We start from the raw sequence: 25562 nt of genomic DNA on the forward strand, positions 1-25562 counted from the left end.
TGCATGAAAAATACTGCATACTGTGTGATGTCAGAACCAAAGGGAGATTTGTGATTAATATTGAACTTCATAGCTCGCGTGTCGCTATGTGTTATCACGCTTCCAGTCGCTATGCAGGTCAAACACAGGACATTCTCTCTCTCTCTCTCTCTCTCTCTCTCTCTCTCTCTCTCTCTCTCTCTCTCTCACACACACACACACACACACACACACACACACACACACACACACACACACACACACACACACACACACACACAGTTTAACGAACCGATAAATGAAAGGAAGATGTGAAAGAAGCGTAATAATGACAAGGAAATGGAAATGCGACGAAGAGGAAATATCGGCAGGAAGAGGAAGTGTGCCGTGGTAGGGTAATCGCGCCTGTTATTTTTTCTTTTTTCTCCCACCTCCATCGTTACCTGTTAATTTAGAGGTACTACAGGTGTGATTTTCTTCAGGTTATTGTCTCAGGTTATAGGTATATGTATGAGGAAATTGGAAAGCAGGAAAGATGGAAGGAAGAAGTAAATAACATGATGCAATGTAAACGGAAATTAAATGCGAGAGAGAGAGAGAGAGAGAGAGAGAGAGAGAGAGAGAGAGACGAATGGAGCCAATAGTAAAGGAGAACAGATGTGGAGGTCAGCCAGTACCGAACTGTGGACGTTTTATCACTGTCTAGATGATTAACTCAAAGATCCAAACCAATTTTTACGAGAAACGAGTCTTCATAAGTTAGGCATTATCACAGAACACTTTATTTTCCCTTATTTTTCTTTAATATTTCCCCTGGTTTCATTGTCAGCAGTTTGGCAGCTGATAGAGTGAAGGCAAACCTGTATACAAAGAATCTTAAACAACCTGAGAGAGTCTATAAATACTGCTCAGTCTCCCCCTTTATCCTCTTCTCTTTCGGCGATGTGTGGAAATTGGACCAGTGGCCTTATTCATAAATTTTCTTTGATTCCTTTACTACAGTTACATCTACTTTATTTTTTCTTCCTCCAGACGATTTTATTCAGCTTCTTGGACACTTTTCGAACTGAAGGGTTTACATAGTCCACGTTTTTACTTCCCTACAATTACGGATTTTATAAACCTTCTCCCCTCGAATGGTTTTCTTAAGATCAGGAGAAACTTTTTAAATTGGAAGGATCACATGCAGCCTTTCATAACCCTTTTGCCATAGTAAGCTTCCCAGTCCTGAAGAAATCGTGTGGCAACAACAACAAACAATAAAAGAAAATAATCCAGCGGAGAAAAATTGTTGCGCTTGTTCATGTATTTATCTTTAGTTCAGCTATGAATCACATTACAACCACAGCCAGACAAGACTGCATGTTAAATAACGTGCAAAATCCACAGAACAATATTATTTCTTACTGCTGTACTTCACCGCCAGGGAGACTTAAGAATTGGCCCAGATCCTGTGTAAATATTGATCCAGACTCCAAACCATACGCTGCTACTTGAGCCGCTTACTCAGCTCATAAGTCTGCCCTGTGTGTGCTGGCAGGTCCGTTTTCTGTGGTAACTGTATTTGTCATGTTGAGGGAGGGTCCATTCCCGCCATGTCCATTGCAATTGATGGTTGCGGACGCGGGTGTACTTGTGGGGTTGCCAGCGTCTTGGAAATGCCCTGGGACTTATCAGTAAACTCCTGCACCCGAGCAAAGACAGTTATTATTTTTCCTTGCTTTATCCAGACAGCTTCCAGGAGCTTGGGATGGATTTTTCAAGGCTCGAGACGTTAATGTAACCTTTATTAATCTCTTTAATACTAGGGAGTTCCGATGTGAACAGAATAATTTGGTGGCAGCAGCTACAAGCTAAAAAAAACAAGATAGCCTCTTTGAAGGGATGAAATTTATGCCATCCCTTATAAGTTAGAACCGTTTCCATAATGCCAGGTATGTGAGAATGGCTCTTGCACACTTATTTTTGCCCATCCAGCTCCTGGTATAGACTAGGAAACTCGTGTCAGAGTCCTGTAGTCCGTCTTAGAGCACACTGTGGCATGGCACCATTAGGTCTCTGATATGGACCGTCTATACTCACATACTCTTGAATAGTCATCAATATAAATGTCATGGCTTTAGCAGGAGGATTGGGGTGATGTCTCGGTGGGCCTTACTGAAAAGCTTTTAAAACAGTTTTCAAGAATTCCTGTTCCTGAGACTATGGTGTACATCCAGTAGAATGTAACGTAAATTTTGTCACCGAACGCTCAGCACTCCACCACTCATCCACAAGGTCACACCTCCCTGGAATAGTCTGCGGAAAAATATGTAACGTTTCATATATTTTTACCTTCCGTCAGAATTTTGGTAAAACGTAAAGTCTGTTCACCAAATCCATTTTTATTACACTAATCTCCATAAATACGTATATTCCGCTGTCTGTGCATATCCGCTGTACTTCATGAGGCAGTGAGTAATTGGAGTTTTTAATAATTGGTGTGGGAGTGTGTGTGTGTGTGTGTGTGTGTGTGTGTGTGTGTGTGTGTGTGAACGATAGAACGGAGTCACTAAGCTTTCCTGGAAGAAGAAATAATTACCCTTAACATCGCCTCCATAATCATGAGAGAGAGAGAGAGAGAGAGAGAGAGAGAGAGAGAGAGAGAGAGAGTCAGTAGGGAAATATGTTGAAGAGGTGCGAGCGTTGGCTTTTGATCCAGGTAGAAATAAGAGTAAGAGGAGGGGCGAGGAGAGGGGATGGAGGGAGAAGGGTAAGAACTAAGAGATAGGAGAGAAAAAGAGGACTATAAGGGAAGGGAAAGGGGAGGAAAGGGAAAGGAAGGGGAGAGGTAAGTGAAGGGTATGAAGAGAGGGAAGGGAAGGAGAGGGAAGGGGAGGGATTGAACGAGGGGAATGGGAGTGAGATAAGGGAGGATGAGGGATGAAGGGAAGGGCAAGGGACGGATAGGGTAGGAAGAAAAGGGGAGGCATGGTTTTGAGGATCAGAAGGGGGAGAGATCATGGAGGAGGGAAGAGAGCGATTACATGGGGAAGAAAAGGGTACAGAAAGGGAAAGGAAGGAAAGGATGGAGAAGGAAGTGGAAAATGAATAACAAGCACAGACTCCACAGCAGCCGAATTTATGAAACTTTGAGGCGCCCAGCAAGCTCCAGAATACTATAGATCCCCTTGAAATGATGTCCGTACCAGTTATAATCTTAGCCCTATTCCGGTTTTCTGTAAAGGGACGCTCCCCGTTTCTGTGCAGCACTTACTCTTGAAACCACCTCAGTCCTCCTCCTCCCCCTGGAAAAAGCATATGCATTGTCCCACTCCCCGTGTACACCGTGGAATGAGAAACGTAGGGCGGAAGGGGGTCCGTGGGGAATGGCAGGGGGGATAAAAGGTAGAAAGAAGATTAGGAGGAAAGATACCGACATGCTGAAATGAGAGAGAGAGAGAGAGAGGGAGAGGGAGAGAGAGAGAGAGAATGTAAATATTAGTGTTGATGACTCCGACAGCACGAAAAGAAAATGAACCAGAGACAAAAGAGAAAGTCTGTGCAATGAGAGCCAGAGGAAGATGGGGATGGAGGAGAAGAAAAAGTTTGAGAATGAAGTGAGAAGTAAAAGTTAGAGTAAATGGTGAGAAGGAGGGCATTAGAGGCGGTGCTGAAGGAAAGGCCAAGGAGTTAGTTTGAGAGTTGCCAAGGAAAACACAGACTTTGTGTATTTGTTTGTCTATCATTGTCGTGTCACGTTAAAAATATTCTGTGTATCAAGTTCTGTGTTAAATGCCGTTCAGTCTACCCTTCTGGTTGGTTGTCAGTCCTACCCCTGATCCCGAAAGACTTTGGAAATCAACCAATAACGAACAGACAAAGGGGTTAATTATTGACTTGAGCACGTTATTTTTCGTTAGTACTCAAACCAGACCTAGCAAGACCTAACCTAACCTTGGAAGCCACTTACTGCAGCCCACTTCTCTTCTGAAATCAGTGGACAAGGATGGCAAGTGTAGGACCAAAGTTGGTGGCTTTCACGTTTAGCTTAGATGCTGGTACGTGTACTTTTGGCAGGTGTAACACGCGTAGCCAAGCTTGAACAACTTAATCTCACCTCTCACGGTCGGGATAACTACAATAATCTGTCCCAGCAAAAGAAAGATTATATTATTCAACTGATACTGAGTTGTGGGGTAATACTGTCATCATTAATTAATTCATGGCTGAGACAGTTGCGATATTTTATTCATGCAAACGCCAGACAATTTTATCTATCAAGGTGAGTCATAGGTACCTGAGCGCTGATAAACAAAACTGCCTCAGGTGTGAAGATGCTGTGGTAATTTCCTATTTCCCAAACTAGAGGAGCTACATGCAAACACGGGTAAATATATACATAAATACTAAGTAAACCAGGTGCTTCTGAACTCAGACAGAGGCAGGCAGGCAGTGAGTGAGCAGATATACTGGCAATTACCGAGATTTTTACTCCTCGAAGCACAGACCCGGAGAACTGGGAAACACATGTTCTTACACACACACACACACACACACACACACACACACACACACACACACACACACACACACACACACACACACACACACACACACACACACACACACACACACACACACACACACACACACACACACACACACACACACACACACACACACACACACACACACACACACACACACACACACACACACACACACACACACACACACACACCGCCTAGTCCGTTGTGTTAGCAGTTGCACAATAATTAAAATGAGCAGTTTAGATACGGAGCACCTTCTATTACTGTTTATTATGTACATATGTTTTGCAGGTGCTGGGGTTTATAGTTAAGGAAATGAAGAACGACAACAGAGAGAGAAAGAGAGAGAGAGAGAGAGAGAGGAAGATGCGGTATGAAAGAAGAGGAAATTTGGGTACAAGAGAATGAAAGAAAAGAGTGCGAGTAAGAGAAGAGGGAGACAGGGAGGGAAGGAAAAGAGAATGAGGAAGAGGAAAAGAGAAAGATAAGCAGGAAGGACGAGAAGGAAATAAGAAAACAGAAAAATGGAAAACGGAGGAAAAGAAGGGAGGGAAAGGAAAGGGAACAAGGAAGAGGAGAAAAGAAAAAGAGAAAGAAAGGACAAGAAAGGAAAAAAGAGAACAAAGTAGAACAGAAAGAGGAGTAACGAGAAGACGCAGAAGGAGAACAAGGAAGATGAAGGAAAGAGAAGGGGGGAGGGAAGAAGAGAGGAAAGGGAAACAAAGAGAGAAGAGAGGGAGAGACATTAAAAGGGAATGGAAGGAGAATGTGGAAAAAGAGGAGAGATGGGAAAGAGGAAGATAAGAGGGAAGTAAGAGGGAGAGAGAAGGAATATTAAATTTGTTGTGTGATGTACGAGGGAAATCCCAGCCGGCTAGAATAACACACACGCAAGCATGTAAACACGCAAGCACGTACACGCGAATACACACGACTGCGCACCTACACACAAAGATGCACCGACACAGCCACGAATATAAACACAGAGGCTTATAACTCAAACACAAGTAAATACATACCCTGGAAATAATGCTTACACGAGGCGGATGGGAGAGTGGGTGGGTGGTGGTGGGGATTGGGTAGAGCACTGGGCTGGGAAAGTGGAATTCGGTTTTCTCGTCTGTCACGGAACAAGAGGGTTTATTTTAGGCCAGCAAAATCTGTACTTCTCTCCTCAGGCCTCAGAAGGTTCCCAGTGACGAGCAAAATCGTCTGGTGTTGTCGTTATTGAGTAACCTCGTTCTTCCTGGCTGACTAGACCCATGAACCGCAGGAAAGCAACCGCCCGTCCAGTATATCCAGGTTTCCTTGCGGTAGACAGACCCTTACCACAGCGAGGCGCGGGGAGGAGTATAAAGTTTGGTTCCTGGATGGACGCCGCATTTACGTCGCTCCACACAGTTAGCATGGGCACCGTAGTAGGCTTCATATCATATCATTATTTGGTTGTATTGTTACTACTCAGGGTTGTTAATGGTTTCCCGGGTTACAGTTGTAGTCACCGGAAGTGGAAAGAAAAGTAATAAGCGTGACAGAAACGATGGGGGAATGGGAAGAGAGAACAGACTTTTTTTTTTTATTTTTTTATGTAAAGGTGAAGGAAGAAACAGGGAGCAATATTCTTTCTCTCTCTCTCTCTCTCTCTCTCTCTCTCTCAAGACGGTGAACACAATACATCTCGTTAACGTCAGTCCAAGTGTGTGTGTGTGTGTGTGTGTGTGTGTGTGTGTGAGAGAGAGAGAGAGAGAGAGAGAGAGAGAGAGAGAGTGAATACTGAGTGAAAGGCCGATCGAATAAATGAAAAAATAAAAAAAAAGTGAGAAATTGGTGTTGAGACGCTGGAAGAAATGGTGAATAAAGAGTGGCGTGAGGTTCGATTCCCACCTTCGAATATTGCACAGTCTTATTGGAGTCTTGAAGGTCTGGGGTCAAGGTTTTTGGGATGCTGTGTAATAAAAAAGCATTGGTGCGCTTGGGGAAAAATTGTGTGTGTGTGTGTGTGTGTGTGTGTGTGTTGTCAAGAGAAAATTTTTATCTACATTTATATCTACACAAATAGATATATAGATATAACTTTGAATGTTTGTACGTGCTGAGTGTGTGTGTGTGTGTGTGTGTTTATGTGTGTGTGCGTGCATGTGTGTGTGTGTGTGTATCAAGTGCATATGTGAAACTAAGTGATTATTTTTGTGTGAAACTGAATTTGTGTGAAACTATAATTGTCGTTGCGTTAAACTGAATCACCGTGTGTGTGTGTGTGTGTGTGTGGAGGGGAGAGGTCTGCACTAACTGGCATAAAAAAGAAGCCACTGTACCGCTGGGATTAAAACTACTTTACTGTGTATTTATAACAGATTGGAAATTTAACTGCATGACTGATAACGCGGGGCTGATACGGCGTGACTGACAGGCGTGCATGACCCCTCGCGTACACGATTAATTTTATGACTGACTGACACACACACACACACACACACACACACACACACACACACACACACACACACACACACACACACACACACACACACACACACACACACACACACACACACACACACCTCTCTCTCTCTCAGGTAAAAATTTTTGAGGATTTTGCCAGGCCTGTGTGTGTGTGAGAATGTCTAGGGTGAAACAGAGAGAGAGAGAGAGAGAATTTTAAGATACAGTCAAGCTTGGAAACGCCGTCTTGACAATGATGGATGACTCTGTACTCAATCTCCCCCTTCCCCACTCTACTCCTTCCCCTCTTTCACCCCTCTCCCGCAGTTCCCTCCTCTCCCATCGCCCCTATCATTCCAGCACAGTCTTATCAACCCGTTACAGTTTTACTCCTCTCCCTCCCTCCTTTCCTCCTTCCCTCCCTCCCTCCCTCTCGTTTTGAGGGAGAAAGACAGACAGACAGACAGACAGCAGACACATGAAAAGAGGACGGGAGGGAGTAGAAGAGAGAAGGTGAATGAAAATAAGAGACATGTAAAGAAAATGGATCTTGGTTTTATAAAGAATGAATGACTGAGGTAGTTAAATATAGGTTGGTTGATAGATAGATACATAGAGAGAGAGAGAGAGAGAGAGAGAGAGAGAGAGAGAGAGAGAGAGAGAGAGAGAGAGAGAGAGAGAGAATCTGGTACGGGAGGAGGAACTAAAGTAACGGGAGGGGAGAATAATAAAGAGACTGATTTAGGTGAAGGTGGGTTGGGTTCGGAGGGAGAGGATAAAGGGAATGGCAGTGGAAGACCTGATGAGGAGGAAGAGGGGAGAAGAATAGGGAAGGGAATATTGATGTGAAGGGACACGGAAGAAAAGGAATTGGAAAAAAGAGAAGTAGATGTGGGGAAGGAAGGTGAACAGGGAGGTAGGGAAATAAGAAAAGAATTTATGAGTGAATTTATGTGAACGTAGGCGGGAGAAAAGAAAGAAAGAAAGGAGTAATTGAAGAATGGAAAAGGTGATTTAGTTAGACATAAATAAAGACATCCAGTGGAAGATGTGATGACCACGAGATTAGGAGGAGAGAGAGAGAGAGAGAGAGAGAGAGAGAGAGAGAGAGAGATGATTATGGAATGGGAGAAAAGAAAAAAGAGGAAAGAGAAGTAATTTTGAAGGAATGGGGAGGTAAGCGGAATGAAAGGAGAGGCAGTGTAAAATGTGATAAATAGGGAGACACGAGAAAATGGGAAGAATAAGCACTGAATATTGGAAAAGAGATAATGGGGAGGGGAGAGAGAGAGAATAGAGGAAAGAATAAGTTTGGGGACGAGAGAATTTGGGTCTGGGATGGGATAAAGGAAGACGATTTGGTGGACGTGTTGAAATAGGAAGTGGGAGAGTAAGGGGAGAGAGAGAGAGAGAGAGAGAGAGAGAGAGAGAGAGAGAGAGGTGGGAGAATAATGGAAGAATAGATAATTTTAGAGGAAGAATAGAGAAGAAAATATGTGGAAAGCGAGAAAAAGGATGAAAGGAGTTTTGTCGGAGAGTGGGCTTGATAAGATGATAGGATAGCAGGAGAAGAATTGGGAGGGAAATATTTATAGGACTAAAGAAAATGATAAGGGGAAGGAAAAGACAGATTAAGGAGAAGAATTGGGTGGATTCAGAACAGAGAAAGAATCGACGAGGGAATAAATGTGGGAAAGGGTGAGATGGATTTAGAGTAACGAGAGAAGGGGAGACGGTGAAGATTATGATGAATAGGGCGACAAAAGATGGATTTAAAAAATAAGTAGGGGAGAAGAAAGAGCTAAGGACATGGTAATTATAAGAGAATAACAGAGAAGGATGGAGAGGGATGTGAGATAGATGGATAAACGCATGGAGCTCAGAGGGAGAAGAGAAGGAGAGGCACAGTTAAGGACTTGAGTAAATAGAGGAAAGAAGAAGACAGGAGGGAAAAAATGGGAACGGTTCTGTAACTGATGGCAGAGGAAGGCGAGAGGGGAAAACGAGAAAGGTGAAATTATTTGAGAGAACAGAAATGAAAGGAAAGGGAAAGGATGAAGCGGAAACTTTAAATCTAACTTCTGTTTTGAATAAATTTTTTGGCCGTAGCAAGACTAAAATATAAAAAGTCGCTGTATTGAAGAAATGGTATATTAAAGAAAGAATCAAGAGGGAAAATAAAAAGAGGAGAGGGAACTGGAGGGAAGAGAAAACTGTTGACGGAGGAGAGAGAGAGAAAAAAAAATGATGAGAGAAGAGAGTGAGAGAGGAGAAAATGTGAGGGAGGATGAAGATGGATCAGGTGGAGAGTGAACGAGACAGAAAACAGCCTAACTTGATCCTCCTCCTCTCCCCACCTCTCTCTCTCTCTCTCTCTCTCTCTCTCTCTCTCTCTCTCTCTCTCTCATATCTATTTTCTCTTGTTATCTTGGCTGCCACTTATCATTTTCCTCCTTCGCGTCTATATCCACATTTTCTTTTCTGTTTCCAGGTCTTTCTCTTTACTTCTCTAACTTGGGAAAACAGTGAGGCTAGATAGAAATGAACCCTACGATGATTGTTAAAAGACCTGCACTTTAAACTAAGGGCAGACTACGAAGGGATTTAATTCAAGTGCGCCGAAACTTTAAAGAACATGATGTGACTGAGGAAAAACACCTAAAACAGTAGATCGGTCGAATTAAATTTCATTTATTGGCGATAATTATTGGCAAAGATCTCCAGTCATACCAAGTTTAGAATAGCTTCTGTGGAACTTTAAAGAAATGGATTAAACTGCATTCCATTGTGATAAACTGATACTGTAGAAAGACTTAAGGCTTAGCGTTAGACCTCTTCTCACTCACGATGCTCAGTCCCGAATAATGCATTTTATAACTAGTATTTTACAAGGCAAGGCACGGTGAACACAGTGCAGATCATCATCCTGCACCCTTATGTTAACAATGTAGAAGTGCTTTAGTTTTAACCCATCCGGTGACATGCAAACTCAGAAGGAATAATAGGCCTGATCCTGTTTCCTCTCAGTTGAACACCCTTGTACTCCCCTCACCTTCCTTCCTCTCCTTTCCATCTCTCCCCCTCTGTCCTTTCTCCCCCTGCCTACGACCACCTCCTCCATCTCCTGCGTTGGTTGTGATGGTTATATAGGGTTGTGGGATTGGTGTGGTGACTTCTTGGCTTTGTGGGACTGTATTATGGGATCACACACCTCTTCCTTGTCACTCCTCCCATCGCTCTTTTACCTGCCCTTCTTCCTTCGTCTCCGCTTCCTCCATTCCCACCGTATTCCACTTCCTTCTGTCTTTGTCTGCATTTCCTGCCTTTGTCTTTTTCCATTCTCCGGTTTGTTCTTTTCCTGTCATATCATTGTCTTCTTCCTGTACTGTGTGTGTGTGTGTGTGTGTGTGTGCATTTTCTAATTAAAAATGGTCTGGATATTGTGAGAATTAAATATAAACTTCTTTCGGTATAAGGGGTTAAGGATTGTCTTTTTTCATATTGTTTGTTCTTATTCTTCCGAGAATTTTGAAAGATCGTTCAGTTTACACACACACACACACACACACACACACACACACACACACACACACACACACACACACACACACACACACACACACACACACACACACACACACACACACACACACACACACACACACACACACACACACACACACACACACACACACACACACACACACACACACACACACACACCTTCATCCCCCATCCCTAGTCTATACCTCTATCCCCATCTCGACTTGCGCCTCTCACCCATACACCAACTCACACTCAAAACACTCATTCCTGCCCATACACCCGCACATATCTATCCCCACTCATTTACCCACACTCCCAACCCCACCCCCATCTTCACTCCTAACCCCACTCACACACTCCCCTCCTTACCACCCTCCTTCTCCCCTTCCAGTCCCCACCTCTGTCCATTCGCCTCGTCTTTCTCTTAACGAAATTATAAAACTTTCTGATCACCGAAATTTTTTAAGATGACCTCAATATATTAAAGGAAATTGTAGGGAGTTTTTAAGGTGATCACCAGGAAGTTGTCAGGGAAAATACCAGAGCAATAACAGGGAAGTTTGGTAAGGAAATGTAATGAGATTTGTTAAAGGAATGTCATATCTCTAGGAATTTATCAGGAAATTTTTCATATGTATTGAACGAAGGAAATGCTTTTTATGTATCGGTATATTTACACACACACACACACACACACACACACACACACACACACACACACACACACACACACACACACACACACACACACGAGGAGTCATTAACCTGTCATTAAACGATTCTGAGCATTGTGTGTGTTTGGAGAGTTCAGTCAGTATCGTCCGTTGTTTCGTAATATCTCGATATGTTAAGCTGTTAATGTCAACCAAATTGTGTGTGTGTGTGTGTGTGTGTGTGTGAGAGAGAGAGAGAGAGAGAGAGAGAGAGAGAGAGAGAGAGAGAGAGAGAGAGAGAGAGAATATGACACCTTCATTTCCATCCGATCCCTTGGAATATTACGGTACCGGCAAAGGGAGGGTCGGCTTGATGAGATTTTAATGATGATGATGGTGGTGGTGATTGTGATGATAGTGATGATGGTAAGATTTTATAGTTGATGGTGATGATGATAGTGATGATGGTAAGATTTTATAGTTGATGGTGATGATAATGTTGATAAAAGCGAATATAAATGATTAATCTTGAAAACTGTGGTGGCTGTATGATAATGATGTAGTGTTGGTGTGACTGACTGACGTTAATTGATGATGATGGTGATGATGAAGATGATGATAGTGTTGGCAAGAGTTGTGATGCGGAATAAAAGTGTTAATTGGTATAAGTACAATGATGGTGAATGATGAGGATGACTGTAGTGGTCGTGATGGTATACTTATGAAATTACATTGATAAATATGGTTGTTATTTATTATTATTATTATTATTATTATTATTATTGTTGTTGTTTTTGTTGATGTTGTTGTTGTGAAAGTTCCCATGAAAAAAACAAACAGCTTCAGCATAGGAAAAATCTCTCAGAAAATCATGGAAAAACAGAAAAACGTAGACTCACTCTCTTTGCCTGCGAAGTGAAAGGTTGTTGTTCGTAGTAAAAGGAAGTAGTGAATTAGCTGAAAGTGATGATGATGATGATGGTAATGATGATGATGATGATGATGATAATGATGATGATAATTTTACGCAAGGTCTGACCCATTCCTTCTTCAGACTTCCTTCTCCCTTTCTGCTTCGTCTTTTCGTTTTTAATTCTTTTCTCCCTTCCCTGTTTTTTTTTTTTTTTCATATCTGTCATCTGTTTACTCATCTTCTCTTCCTGTTAACCTGTTCTTTACCTCAGTCCTGTTTCTCTTGCTTTCTTTGTTCCCTTTCTCTTTATCTGTTAGAAGCTGGACATTTGGAGTGTACGACTTTCCTTTTTTCAGTCAGATATATGCAATGTGCGAGGCTTCTTCGTTTTAGTAATTCTGTTGAGTCTTGTGTAATTGTAACCACTTGGCGTGAAACTAAGCCTTATTACGTTACACCCTTTTCTGCGTTTATGCACTTTGAACAGATACTGAAAGCACAATGTCAAGCCTGGTTCGTTGTATTAATATTTATATAAAGAATGTGAAGCTCTGTTGAGAGGACAGTCTGTTTAATCTACTTTTGTAGTGAACAGATTAAGTGAATAATGGAATCACTTGCCGTAATAATAACTTCTGAAATAACTATCAATTATATGTGTGTGTGTGTGATTTGATAGTGAAATTGCTGCTTTGTGCCATGTCCGTGTTATTAAGTATAATATAAAGCAGGATGCCACTCGTATTTCGTGTCTGCATTATTCTCGAATTGTCCAAAAGTAATCGTTTTAACTTAAGCTGGAGGGTCACTCGGTGGAGCGCATCGCTTCGACAAGGGCAACGTAATATCCAAACCACTCTTCATAATGGGTTAGGGTTTCTCATCATTGATTAGGATTTCGCAAAAAGTGTTTTCCATATGCAGAATCTGTAATACGATCCGGATCGGTCCAAAAGTTAATCGATTGTTCCCTGTGACATGGGCTATCTACCCACCAAATTTAGTCCAGATCTCTCTTTTAGTTTTTTAGTAATCCTGCTAACAGACAAACAAACTAACAAACGAACAGACAGAGGTGAAAACATACTCTCGTCGGAGAGAACAACTACGCGGTATCACTCATATAACAATTGAGAACCTGGATAATTTGGCACCGAATTTGATGAACACATTTAGGCGCTGCAATTAGCTGATTGTATAAGATCAGAACATCTGCTGACTAAATCAGATTTCTGCCAGATGCTGCATAGGACCAAGTCGTGAGGGCTGACCTCGACTCCTGTATGCCGTGGGCGTGGGCTTGGCACCTTCCAAGAGTCATACTTCTATTTGCCTTGAATGATTCGTAAAACCTTGTCCTCAACAATTTATTTAACCATAAGCCTACATCACTTTATCTTCTAGTTAGCTACAGAAGAAAACTGTGTCGATATTTGAACATTATTCGTTAATAGCATTAAAGAGAATATTGCGGTGCAATACGCATAATCAGTCGCTTACAAAAATTGCTGCGAAGGGTCATATGCCACCTGTAATACGGCCAAAGGTTTTTAAGTCAGATTTAGGCTCACACTTCGTTCTATCATCCGGGCCTAAGGTTGAGCCGCAACTGTGGCCAAGACCGACGCTTGGAAGCATGGTGGAGCTTTTATAAACGATGCGAATGATACAGTCACGTACATCGATGAATTATACGTAACAGCGAAATGAATATTAAAAAAAAAAACTTGTTCTGATCAGCCGAATTCGAGTCTCTTTGGTAAATAAGGTAGTCCCAGATACAGATGTGATTGCATATCGCTGCTCTTCAGCGTCTGAGGGTAAACGAATGGAATTGGGTGGATAGTAGGCAGATAATTGCCCGAAAATAATTGAAATGCGGCTGGAAATAAAGGACCACGAGGAGATGAGGACGGCTATGCACTGCTGAACAGAAATGAAAGTAGAGAAACAATTTGGAAACTTTGTAAAAATTTTTAATGAAATAGTAAACTGGATAGGAAATTAATTGTATTGCTGCTGCCGCCACTGCAGCTGCTGTTGATAATAATAATTTCATTTATTATTGATTATCTTATCTGATAACCGTAAATAGTGCTGTATTGATGATAATATGATGACGAAGATGAGAGTGATATTCATAATGTTCATGACTCAAGGTATGAGGTAAATCATAGACGGATGTGCACTTAGTGATGATTAAGATTGATAAGATTGTGACAGTTATCACCTCTTAAATATAGGCAAAAGATTTAACACCTTCAGACCGTGGAGGTTTTATTTTTTTTATTGTCTCAAACATCCATGGGAATCACTTCATCTTAAAATAGTCCTGTCGTCTTGAAAGGGGTATGAATGCTGTATGAAGCCCCTGGACCTCAGGTATTCTTCCTGAACTTGTCTAATATCGTCTGCAGGTGTGAAGAATAAAACATCAGACATGTAGTGAAATTAGGTTAAAAAAAGAAGTCTCGTACTAAAGGGATAACAAAAAAAAAGAGAAAAACAAACTTCTAGCAGATCACCACCCCACCCAGAAAACAGCCAACAATAATCACTCCTGAATAAATAATGGAACAGTTATATCCTTTGGACGCCCGATTGATAAATATGAAAATCGGTATTCCTGGTGGCATTAATTTCTGACCTCGACTTATATTATATTTTTGTGAGTCCAGGATTGGTTGTTATTAATGAAAACGGGGTGCATGTTCATTGCTCGGGAATAATTCAGTGATGCTAATGAAGTGGAAATTATTGATAGCCCTAAGTTATCGCGTGATTCCGGGTTGTGGGAGGCAGAATGATGATGAGAATGATGATGGTGACGATGGTGATGTTGGTGATGGTGATTGCTGTTGGTGCTATTTTGTCTTGTGCGGTGTGTAATTGTGTGGTTGTGTACAAGGCGTTACCACAGGTTTGATGAAGCATTTTTGTTATGGAAATTCTAGGGGCCTTTACGTCGATGGCCCGAATTTTAAAGAAATTTACTTGCACCCTTTCACCGCTAGAGTATCTCTTGAACTGAATTCAGTATTTCTTCCTGCTAAATAGGTTTAGGATTTTATTCCAGTGGCAGTTTATGCCTAAGAAAGGTTATAAATATTTTCCGTGATCTTTACAAATGTTTGGGATCTTTACCTGCCCGTCTAATAACCCTGACATACCATACTTATACAGGTGCACGTCTCTCCCTGATTGTGAGTGAATATTAAAAGCTTTAAATCCCCCTCTCTCATTATCTTTATTCTCTTTCTCTGCTTTGTTTTCCATCCCCTGACTTCTCAATCAGCAGCGTCATCAGATTAGTATTGGTTTGTTTTGTGTTCTCCTCGTTCTTATGTTAATTCCACGGTCGTGTCCTTTCCTTTATCCACCGTTGCTTCTCATTCCTTCCTTCCTTTTCCGTTTAATTACACACCATTCCAGATCATTCCTTCTGTCTCCCCCCCCCCACCTTCTTATCATTCTCTCCTGTTTTCTTCCACCCCTCCTTCCCTTTCTTTTCTCAGCTTTCCTTCCTCCCCTTCGCCCTCTCTTTCTGTCCTCGTGTTCCTCCGTCGAACCACCTTGTCTTTTCTTTCTCAGACTACTCCTTCCTTTCCCTTGTCCTCCTCACTTTTCCTTCCCTTCCATTCCCGCTATCCTTTCCCCTTCCCACATCTTCCCCTTCACCTTCTCTTACTACCATTCCCTTCCTTCACCTTCCTTCCCTCTCCACCTTCGCCCGCCCCCTCTAAATGCCCTCTTCCCATCCTTTTCAGTATTCTCATAAAATGTTCTTTCCGCCAGTAATCGAACACTCATATTTGATGAGCCTTGCAGTGAACCAGGTGAGAGAGAGAGAGAGAGAGAGAGAGAGAGAGAGAGGGGGGGGAGGCGAATTTGGGATTCTATGGAGGTTTATGAATGTAGCTGGATGGATGGACCTTTGTATGCCAGGTATGTATATATGTGTATGTATGTTGATAGGTATATATATATGGGAGTGTGTAAAAGAGCATACACATATCAATGCACACGTGTAAATTAATGTACGTTTAGGAACCTAATCTAATCCTTCCCCTTTGTACACCCCGTGTAATTACAAAACTATATTAGGTGATGATAATGACCTTGTTACCTCCGCTCGTTAACAAACCTCATCTCATTAGCACACCTGTTTAATTACTCCACCAAATTCCCGGGAAAGAAAAGCAAGGTAGAAAATCCGGCTCATATAAATGGCTTAATATTTCCCAGAGATAGTCCGGAAATACAGACCCTGGGAAATAAAAGGGCGGGGGGCGATTATATTCTTCCCTGCCATTTCTGCTGCTTGTAATAGGGACAGATCTAAGTTCAGTTATTTCACTTTTTTATTGCTTATTGTTTTGTTCTCGTACTTCACCCAGCTCAGTCCCAGCCTGACTTAACCACTTAAAGCCAAACCCAGCCCTGCCCAGCACAACACAAGCCAGCCCTACCCTGTTGAACAATACCCTACCTGTACCCAAGCGATTTCAATTCAACTCAGCATGGGTGAACGCGAGTGGACCGATCCCAACCCAAATTATCCCGGTGTTCTTACATTTGAAATACAGCTACTGTCAATGATTTTGTATACATGCATTTCCGAAGTCCTTGTTCTGCAGTTCGTACATCCTCAGAACAAGACAAAGCTGTGTTAATTGCCTGCTAAATGTGTGCCTCTTGCCTGAACGAGTCAACAGAGATGTCAGGCTGCACATTTGTAATTAGCTAAGAGGCCTTCACTCTGGTTCACGGGGCTTTGTTGATGCTGGCCAGAGTTGTGACAAGCCAGGCAGCTCAGTCAGTTTCATGATATATTCTGTTTTATTCTTCTTGGCCACAGACGATTCTGCTCGGCTTACGAGAAATTTTTCCAACTGGAAGGGGGTTAAATTTATCCATCATTAATCCCTGGGACAGGAGACGTTTTCCTAAAGTATAATAAAACGTTGTATAGAGCAGGTAGGAAATGGAACAAGATGCAGTCGTACAAAAGGAGTTAACTGGTAGACTCCCTTCAGCCCCAGCACGTCGCATTTGTAATTTATTTATTTATTTATTTTTGATTTAGTCAGCTTGAGAGGGACTTTTTCCAACTAGAGGTGATTTTGGGGGCTTTTTGACTCTTTCTGCAACGCAAGGTTTTTCGTCTGGAAGTACAGGTAGTAAGAATACGAGTAAGAAGGTCAAGACGTTATGGTACCTGACAGTGATGGGGTACTCAATGATCAACCCATTCGCTCCTAGAAAGGCTCTTATATTTTATTCTGGGTACTGCTTGGCGCCTTTATTCACCTTAGTAAGGCTGCAGGTGGCAGGCCGTTAAGTTGAGGAACATTAATATTCGTCCGAAGAATTTCACCTGCTAAAGCATGGATGTTGCATAAAATTTTGCCAGTACGATTCATTTTTGTGGGCGTGGGTGGGTGGAGAGAGAGAGAGAGAGTTACTGTATATACAGAAAGGATTATAATAAAAGAACGTTGCAGTTGTGAATGCGGAATAGAAGGGACTGTGGATGGAAATGAATAAGAGGTAGAAAAGGGTAAGAAAACATAAAAGAGGCATGTAGCAGAGTTATGTATATGATACTTTTTATTAATTCATTCATTCATTTTTATATTGATATACAAAAGAGGAGGTAGTAGGTTTATGCAGAAAATATTAAAAGGAAAAGTGAGCAAGGAAAGAATCATAAGAGGTACTTGAAGAAAGAAGACAGTTTGATAAAGAGAAGGATAAACTGTAATATAGGTGAAGAAGAGGGGGAAAAAGATATTCTGTGGAAGACGAAAGGTCTCAAAATGAAAATTGTGATATAGTGAACGACAAAAAAGAAAAGAAAGAATAATGAGAATGATGGAATTGATTGTTTCGAGGAAGTGAAAGAGAGAGAAAAGTATGGAAAAAACTAACACAGGAATAGATGTCAAGTAAAAAGAGATCAGTGTATCAGGGAGAGATGAGAAAATATAAATGGAGGAAGTAACACAAAAATGACTGGAAAAGAGAGGAAGTGGAAATAGATGAGGCGCAGAAATATAGATGTAAGGAAGAGGAAGATAGGGAGGGATCTGGCATTGGTTGAAGTGATAGAGAAATGGACTATTGATCACAAGATTGCAACTTCCATCCTAGACTCAGGCAGGGACTGGATTGAGGAAGTTAATTTTCCTGAGACAGTCATTTTCTCTTTCCAAATTCCCACAGACGTCATTAAAGCTGCAAATACACACAGAGGTCATTGAAACATCCCCGCAAATATCATTATGTCCTTCATGAATGTCGATATCATGTCGCATTATGAATGGTTCAGTGTTTGGGATGATGAGGTAAGATTTCCAGAACCAGGTACATAATTTTATAAGACGGATAAAACATAGAAAAACAAGAAGCAAACCGAGTGAGAGAGAGACATGAATAAAGCAAGAGACAGAAAAAAAAAAAAGTGACGTACGCGGTGAAAAGGGCAAACAGAAAGAGAACTGGAGGAGGGAAAAAAAATGAAAAAGGTGAAAGGTGGAAGGAAGCGGGTTGTTGGAGACTTGAGAGAGAGAGAGAGGGGGGGGGGGGAGAGGGTTAAAAGCCGTCCTAATGATCCTGGTGCACAGAGGTCACGGCAAAGGTCAATAATGCAACGTCAGTGGTCCGGCACGAACCTCCGATTGCAGTTAAGATAGGGGAGAGAGAGAGAGAGAGAGAGAGAGAGAGAGAGAGAGAGAGAGAGAGAGAGAGAGAGCATTATGCACCCATCGCCATTATACGTGGCCGGAAATGCATTTGTCCTTAGAGTTTGGTTTCCAGGAGAAGCTCAAGGCTGTTTTTAAAAATACAGCCACCGCGTCAGTGCAGTGTTGGGGTATGTGCAGCTGCTGGGAATTGCTGCGTAGAGAGAGAGAGAGAGAGAGAGAGAGAGAGAGAGAGAGGTTGTTTATGGGAAGACAGAAAGGATCCAGGGCATAACGTTAGGAAATTAGTGGTAAGATGAGAAAGGAGATACAGAGATGAAAAGGTACTTAAGAGATACGACAAGGAATTAAGAAATGAAGGAAGGAAGGATGCAGAGGTGTGGAAGGGGGATTTAGTGGAAGACGGATTTACGGTCGTGGGAGGTGAATCTCGTATTGACCCTGACTCAACAATGGCGCCTCATTTTTTGATTCTTGCTCTCATGATGATTTAACTCAGGAGGGACATTGCGAACTGGAATTTGTTTTTTTGAGAGACATTGCGAACTGGAATTTGTTTTTTTGTTGTCTTCATAAACAACTCCAGAATAAATTCCCCTGGTAACTGCAAGAATGCAATAAAAATTACGTCTGTGGTCAGAAAGGGTTAAGTAATCGGAAGTGAAGATACCAGTAAGGGGGACCTGCAGGGTAGAGAAGCGAGGAGGATGGTGTGTGTGTGTGTGCGTGTGCGCGCTTTTGTGTGCGTGTGGATGTAGGTGGGAGGGGTAGGAGGACTGGATTGCGGTGAGAAAGTGGCAAGTTGGTTGCGGAATCAGAAGTGTGGACTGAAAAGTTTGCGTTTTTTTTTTCTTTTTTTTTTTTGCGGTGGTAGGAGGTGAAGTTAAATGACATTGTTGTGTTGAGTGTGGCTGGCAGGGATGGGGGGGTGGGGGGGAAGGCAGCGATAGAAGGGTGGGGGGGGTAGGAGAGAGGAGAGAATGTGAGGAAGGGAGTAGAAAAGAATGGAAGAGGAGTTGAAGGTGGAGGAGAGGGAAGAAAGAAATGAAGGAACAGAGAAGAGGATGGGGACAGACAGGAGTGTAAGATGAGAGAAGTAAAAATCTAGTAGGAAGACGGAAGGAACAAGGAGAGGGATGATTGCAGAGTTTGAGATTAGAAAACAAGGAAAGTGGAAAGAAAACTAAGAGACAGAGCAGACGGAGGGGGGTGAACAAGGTGAAGATGTGTGATACGAGAAAAGAAGGCAGGAAGAAAGCGATAGGAGGGAAAGGGGAGAGGAAGGATGGAGCAGAGTAGGCAAGGGAAGGAAGGAAGTGGGATGAGAATTGAAGGAAGCGAACGGGAGGAATGACGGAGGAGTGTGAGAAGGAAGAAAAGAGGTTAGAGAACTAAGGGAAATAGGAAAGGAGTGGAGGGGTGTAAGATGAAAGAAGAACGGGACAGATGAGAACTGGAAAGAAGGTGGAGAATAAGATGTGGACAGAAGAAGGGAAAAAGAAGAGGGAAACGTGAGATTGGTGAAGGGCCAGGTAATAAGAAGCGAAAAAATGCACAGTGGGCTAAAACTGTTGGCGAACGAGAAGTGGGTGGAGGGCGGGAGCGGGGAGGGTGGAAGGTGAGAAAGGACAAAAGTAAGAGGAGAAATCGTATGGAAAATGGTAGAAATAAGGGCGAGGAGAGGACAGGAGGAGAGAGAACGTTACGCCAATTGGAAGAGAAGTGTATTAGATGAAAGAGCAAAACGAAGCAGAGAAAGAAAACTTTGAAATAATCATTGACCCACGTGCCTCCCAGGTCAGTAAATGGTTAAAGGTTAGGGAAATGAAAACATAGACCACACGTGTACCCAGTTGCGTTTTGATCAACCCCGCTCTGTCTGGTCGAGCAAATCCATTTATCGTGGACAAGTAATCGCGTCCCATGCAGTGAAGCGATATTCCCACGTAGCAGACAGCGCCTCGTCACAGCGCAGCGCGGGGAAGTTTGGGAGTTTGGTTCCCTGATAGGTGTTGCATGTGCGTCTCTCCACCCAGTTAAGAAAGGGGTTTCAGGATCATAGTCTTTTGTAAAACCAGCTCTCACCTCCTCTCGTTCATTTTCGCCCTTCTGCTTTCTCCAGTTGATTCTCTCTCTCTCTCTCTCTCTCTCTCTCTCTCTCTCTCTCTCTCTCTCTCTCTCTCTCTCTCTCTCTCATAAAGGACTCCCCGCCATCTCCCAGAGGCTTCCTCATTCCACCTGGGTCTTGCTTGCGTCTCTCTGGGTGTAAAATAATTCTTTGATGAGAGAGAGAGAGAGAGAGAGAGAGAGAGAGAGAGAGAGAGAGGCTGGCTTAATGGGCAAGAAAAGGAGGAGATTAACAAGAAATTGCGATCATGGAGAGGGAAAAAAATTGAAGGAAGAGAGAAAAAGTTTGAGTGAAAAGCAAAAGAAGAGGAAGATTGAAGGAAAGACCCAACTGAAGCTAGAGTTTTAAAGGATCCGAAACAGAATTGGTTTGTGAAGAGAGAAAAACGAAGAGATTGACCCCTTCAGGACCATTACTCGTATTTTTGTCACTACTTGCGATTCTATTCCCTTTTCTCCCCTAGTGTGTTGGTTTGCGTTTTAATTTATTCTATTTACAACCAGGCGATTTCATCCAGTTTGAGAGAGACTTTTCTGGGCTTGATAAAATCGCCTGAAGATAGGGAGAATAAAAAGCTTAAATGGCAGAGGAAAGGATATGAGTGTGGGTAAAAAGGAAATGATAAGAACGGAGAGAAGGGAATGTGAAGAAAGGTTGAGGGAAAGAAAAATCTACTATTTTGATTGGAGACGAAAACTAGAAAAGAGAGAGAGAGAGAGAGAGAGAGAGAGAGGGACGGGGAAGGCTGAATTTAAATAGACCTTCATCTCCTCAGTATGAGAAAGAAATTTTTTTGGAAGTATCGATGTTGGAGTAAGAGATGAACCCACTGAAAGGGTTAATGAAGATTATTTCTGTCCCTTTAGCACGAAGCTTTTCTTAAGCAAAATTAAATCGTCTTGGGTTGGTATAGTATAATAGGCCTTTTCGTACTAGACAGACCAAAAGACAAAATGAAAGGAAATGAGTGCGGGGAAAAGAGAAAGAAGAGGAAAGAAAGGTGATGAGGGTGAAGGAGATGGAAAATGAGGGAAGGAAGGTGATGAAGGTGAAGGAGGTGGAAAATGAGCACTGAATAGAAAACCCTAATAACCGAGAGGCCGTTGAACCCCCGAACTGATGAATGAACCCCAAATTGATCGGTGTGGAAAGGAATAATGAGCGAAAATGAGATAGTGAAGGAACAGTGACTAATGAAGGAAGGTATGAACGCTAGTGGGAGTAAGAGTGATGACGGAGGGAGTGTGGGTGAGAGAATAAAAAAGGGCAGATAAGAGGGAAAAGGGAGAGGGTTTAAGACGGTACCAGGTGAATCAAGAAGCTGGGGCGGCTAGAGAGAGAGAGAGAGAGAGAGAGAGAGAGAATGGGTGGGAAGAAAAGAGGAGAGATAAGAGGTAAGAGGGGCAATAAGCGGTCTTGGAATAATGGACTGAGGTTGAAGAGTGAGTTAGAAGTTGGTCAGGGTAATCGTAAACTGTCTCATTCCTTCCTTCACTCCTACCTACACACATTTCCTTCCCTCCTTCCCTCCCACACGCACTCCCGTCTCCCCTCCCTCTCGCCTACTGTACACACACTTCCCTCTTTCACACCCTCATAATTATGTCACCGGGCCAGTAGCTTCGGGTCGAGAGTGATTGCTGATGAATAAGTCCCCCCTTCTCTGTCTTTCTGTCTCTCTCTCTCTCTCTCTGTCTCTTTCTCTGTCTGTCTGTCTCTATCTCTCTGTCTCACAACTAAGTAATCAAAGCAATCACAGTGACCCCCCATTCCCGACTTTTGCGGTCAGTAACGGCAGTAAAAGCGAATATAAAAATTGCCAATAAAAAACTTGAGAGAGAGAGAGAGAGAGAGAGAGAGAGAGAGAGGAGGGGGGGCACCAACAAAACACCATAGGACACTGAAGAATGGCCTCGGCTTGAACAGTGACGTATTTGTTTACCTGTATATCTTACCGGGGCATATTAAGCATGGCATCTGTACAGTAGTCGTTCCTTCCACGTTGATGCAGTGCTCATGGAACATCCTAATCTCCTTTCCTCTCACTGATTTAACTTTCTTGAACTGAAAATGGGTGAGTTCAGATTACTGTCTTTGGTTATCATTTGGATGCTCTTGTGGCCCCTAAAAATGACATTGTTCTACCTTCAGTCAGTTTTATTCAGCTTCTCGAAATGGTGGAGTTAAATACAGCCTTGATTGACCCCGTCATGACTAGCGGTCCGTCGTACGTTGAAAGAAGTAGAAAGAATAAGAGTTTTTCATTCATCAGACTGAGGGGTTGTGACAGACAGTTTTACAAGCACTAATCATATCCAAGAATACCTGGACTGCTTGTACCATCAGTGTTCCATCCAGGTCCCTAGATGTACTGATGGGTGAACAAGGACAAGGGAGGGAAACAGACGTCGTTGAAAAGTAAGACGGACTCGATAATCAAACTCAGGTTCAACTAATAGTGGGCTGGACGTGCTAACCAGTGCATAAACCCAACTCTGTGAAAGGAGTATTGAACCCCCATGAACACAGAGAGTGGTTCCTGGTCCAATTAACTCGTTTTCTTTCTTTATGCTTCAAGTTTGAGATGGGACGATGTTTCTTTGGCCAAGTTCAGAGCTCTAGTTTCTCCGTCGCTTTCTTAGTTTTTATCTTTTTCGCTGAGAGTTTGGTTTGGGGATTTCTGTGACTCTCTTAGTGCCCCCCCCCCCTCTTTCTCTCTCTCTCTCTCTCTCTGACTTCCCGTTTAATCTTTCTTATTTAGTGTTTTTTTTTTCTTTACTCAATGTCCTTGCCAGTTTTAACTCATACCAATTTCCTCTTTCCTTTCGATCCCTCATTTTGGTATATATCACCGTCTTCCCTCCCCTGCGTTTTTCCCTCTGAACATAAGCTCTCTCTCAACTGCGTAGAGTTTCGATGGCTTGGACCTAAATATTCAGTATATAGTAATACGGCTTATTTCACTGGCTGTAGGTTGGTCAGAGGAAATGAGAAGAAACTAGCCATTAGTGTACGTTGTTCAGGATTAAATACGTCAGCAGGCTTTGTACAGGGAATCTCTAGGAAAAAAAAAAGTGTGCGACATACAGCCCTTCCCCTCTAAAATTTCCCTACCCACCCCCGAGGAGGGTATGGGAGGGGGGGAAGGGAACGAGGGTGTAGATCTAATAGTCAGGGCGCGGTATGTGGGAGGGGAGAGAGGGTTTGGAGGGGAGGTAGGGGAAATGTATTGCTGTCGATTGGGGGAGCTGATGGTCCATTAGTTAGCACATCTAGCTCGCAACCGGAAGAGCCCGAGTTCGATTATCGTGCTGATTAATCTCTTGGACAAAGTTGGTTTCCCCCTTGTCCATGTTCATTGAATTGGGACCCGGGTGTAACATCGGCTATTGGGAATCATATTCTTTGGGAAAAGTAGGACTAAGATGTTGAATACACCTCTTGAACTACTGAAATTTATATATCAAACATATAGTATTCGTAACATACTTAATTAGTGTCTGATAGTGATGTAAGTACTGTGCATTGTTAACAGCATATGTCATCAATTTCGAGATCCGCGCCCACATCAGAAAGACGTAAACATGTGGGTGAACTCGTGTCTTTTGGCATTGGTCGGCTTATTTTGATAGAAACACTCCGGACTGAAATATTAACACTTCCTCGTGCCAACAAGAGACTTAAAGCTGTGGTATAAAAGATGCATGCAGTTGTATTACGTGAATGTCACAGTGAGTAGTTACGCATGGTTCTAGGGAAAAAAAAACACTAGCCCAAGTCCCTCTTCAGTAGGTATTCTGTTTTGAGATAAAATTGGTTTAGGGTATGATTCGAATGGTAGGAATATTGCTGTTATGGTACTGGATGAACGAGATAAAGAATTACACTAATATTAGGTGACAACGACAACAGAATAAAAAACGCCGTCTCGCAAAGTGGCTTGGGGAGAGAGAGAGAGAGAGAGAGAGAGAGAGAGAGAGAGAGGTTTACCCTGGAAGATGTTAATGAGCGATGAAGTGGGAGGCGTGACCATTGTTCCTCCTTCACATACCCATTGATGTGACCCCAGTTGGTGTTGTTGTTGTTGGAAGTGAATGGATCTGGTGCTTAATTAGGTCTGGCTCACCTTTCATCAGACTTATATAACTATTTGAATAACTGCCGAGTCGTCTTGTTGTTACGCAAGTTGATGCCCATTCTTTTTTTCCTCAAGCATCAAGTTGGAGAGTGTTGAGTAAGTCTTTGTGTTATGTGCTTTCAATGACCTTCAGTCGCTTATCACAAAATTTTGAAAAATAATGAAGACTGATGATTGGTGTCAAGTCACCTGGCGAGTCTAATGAGCCTATTTACCCTTATATGTGAAGCATGATGCAGATAATATATTACAGCCAGATGACAGAACACAGGCTGACATGGAGGCGATTTGTTTTTGGCCACCCCTTCCGGAATTAAGGCATCTAGCCGTAGACAGATTGACAGACAGCAAAAACTAGAAGTGCACTGACGTTGTTGTAAATCTTGTAGCCAAGGAAGTGCACTGGCAAGTAAACCCAGAGGCACTATAAAGCTGCTGGTACTGACTGATGCCTAATGTTCAATAAATATTTGTGTGTGAGTGTGTACTTTGCCCTTGCCCTTACTCTATCCTTTGCTCTTGCTATC

At 42.5% G+C, this 25562-nt stretch overlaps 1 protein-coding gene across 1 annotated transcript in view; it reads left to right on the plus strand.

The window, feature by feature from the left end:
- Positions 1 to 25562, plus strand: part of LOC145412061 (uncharacterized) — an 89448-nt gene that overhangs the window by 27548 nt on the left and 36338 nt on the right. The window lies entirely within an intron of this gene.

The sequence above is a fragment of the Coenobita brevimanus genome, chromosome 92, assembly GCF_032717465.1.
Source record: "Coenobita brevimanus isolate Jiangsu-jjx chromosome 92, ASM3271746v2, whole genome shotgun sequence".
Classification (NCBI taxonomy): domain Eukaryota; kingdom Metazoa; phylum Arthropoda; class Malacostraca; order Decapoda; family Coenobitidae; genus Coenobita; species Coenobita brevimanus.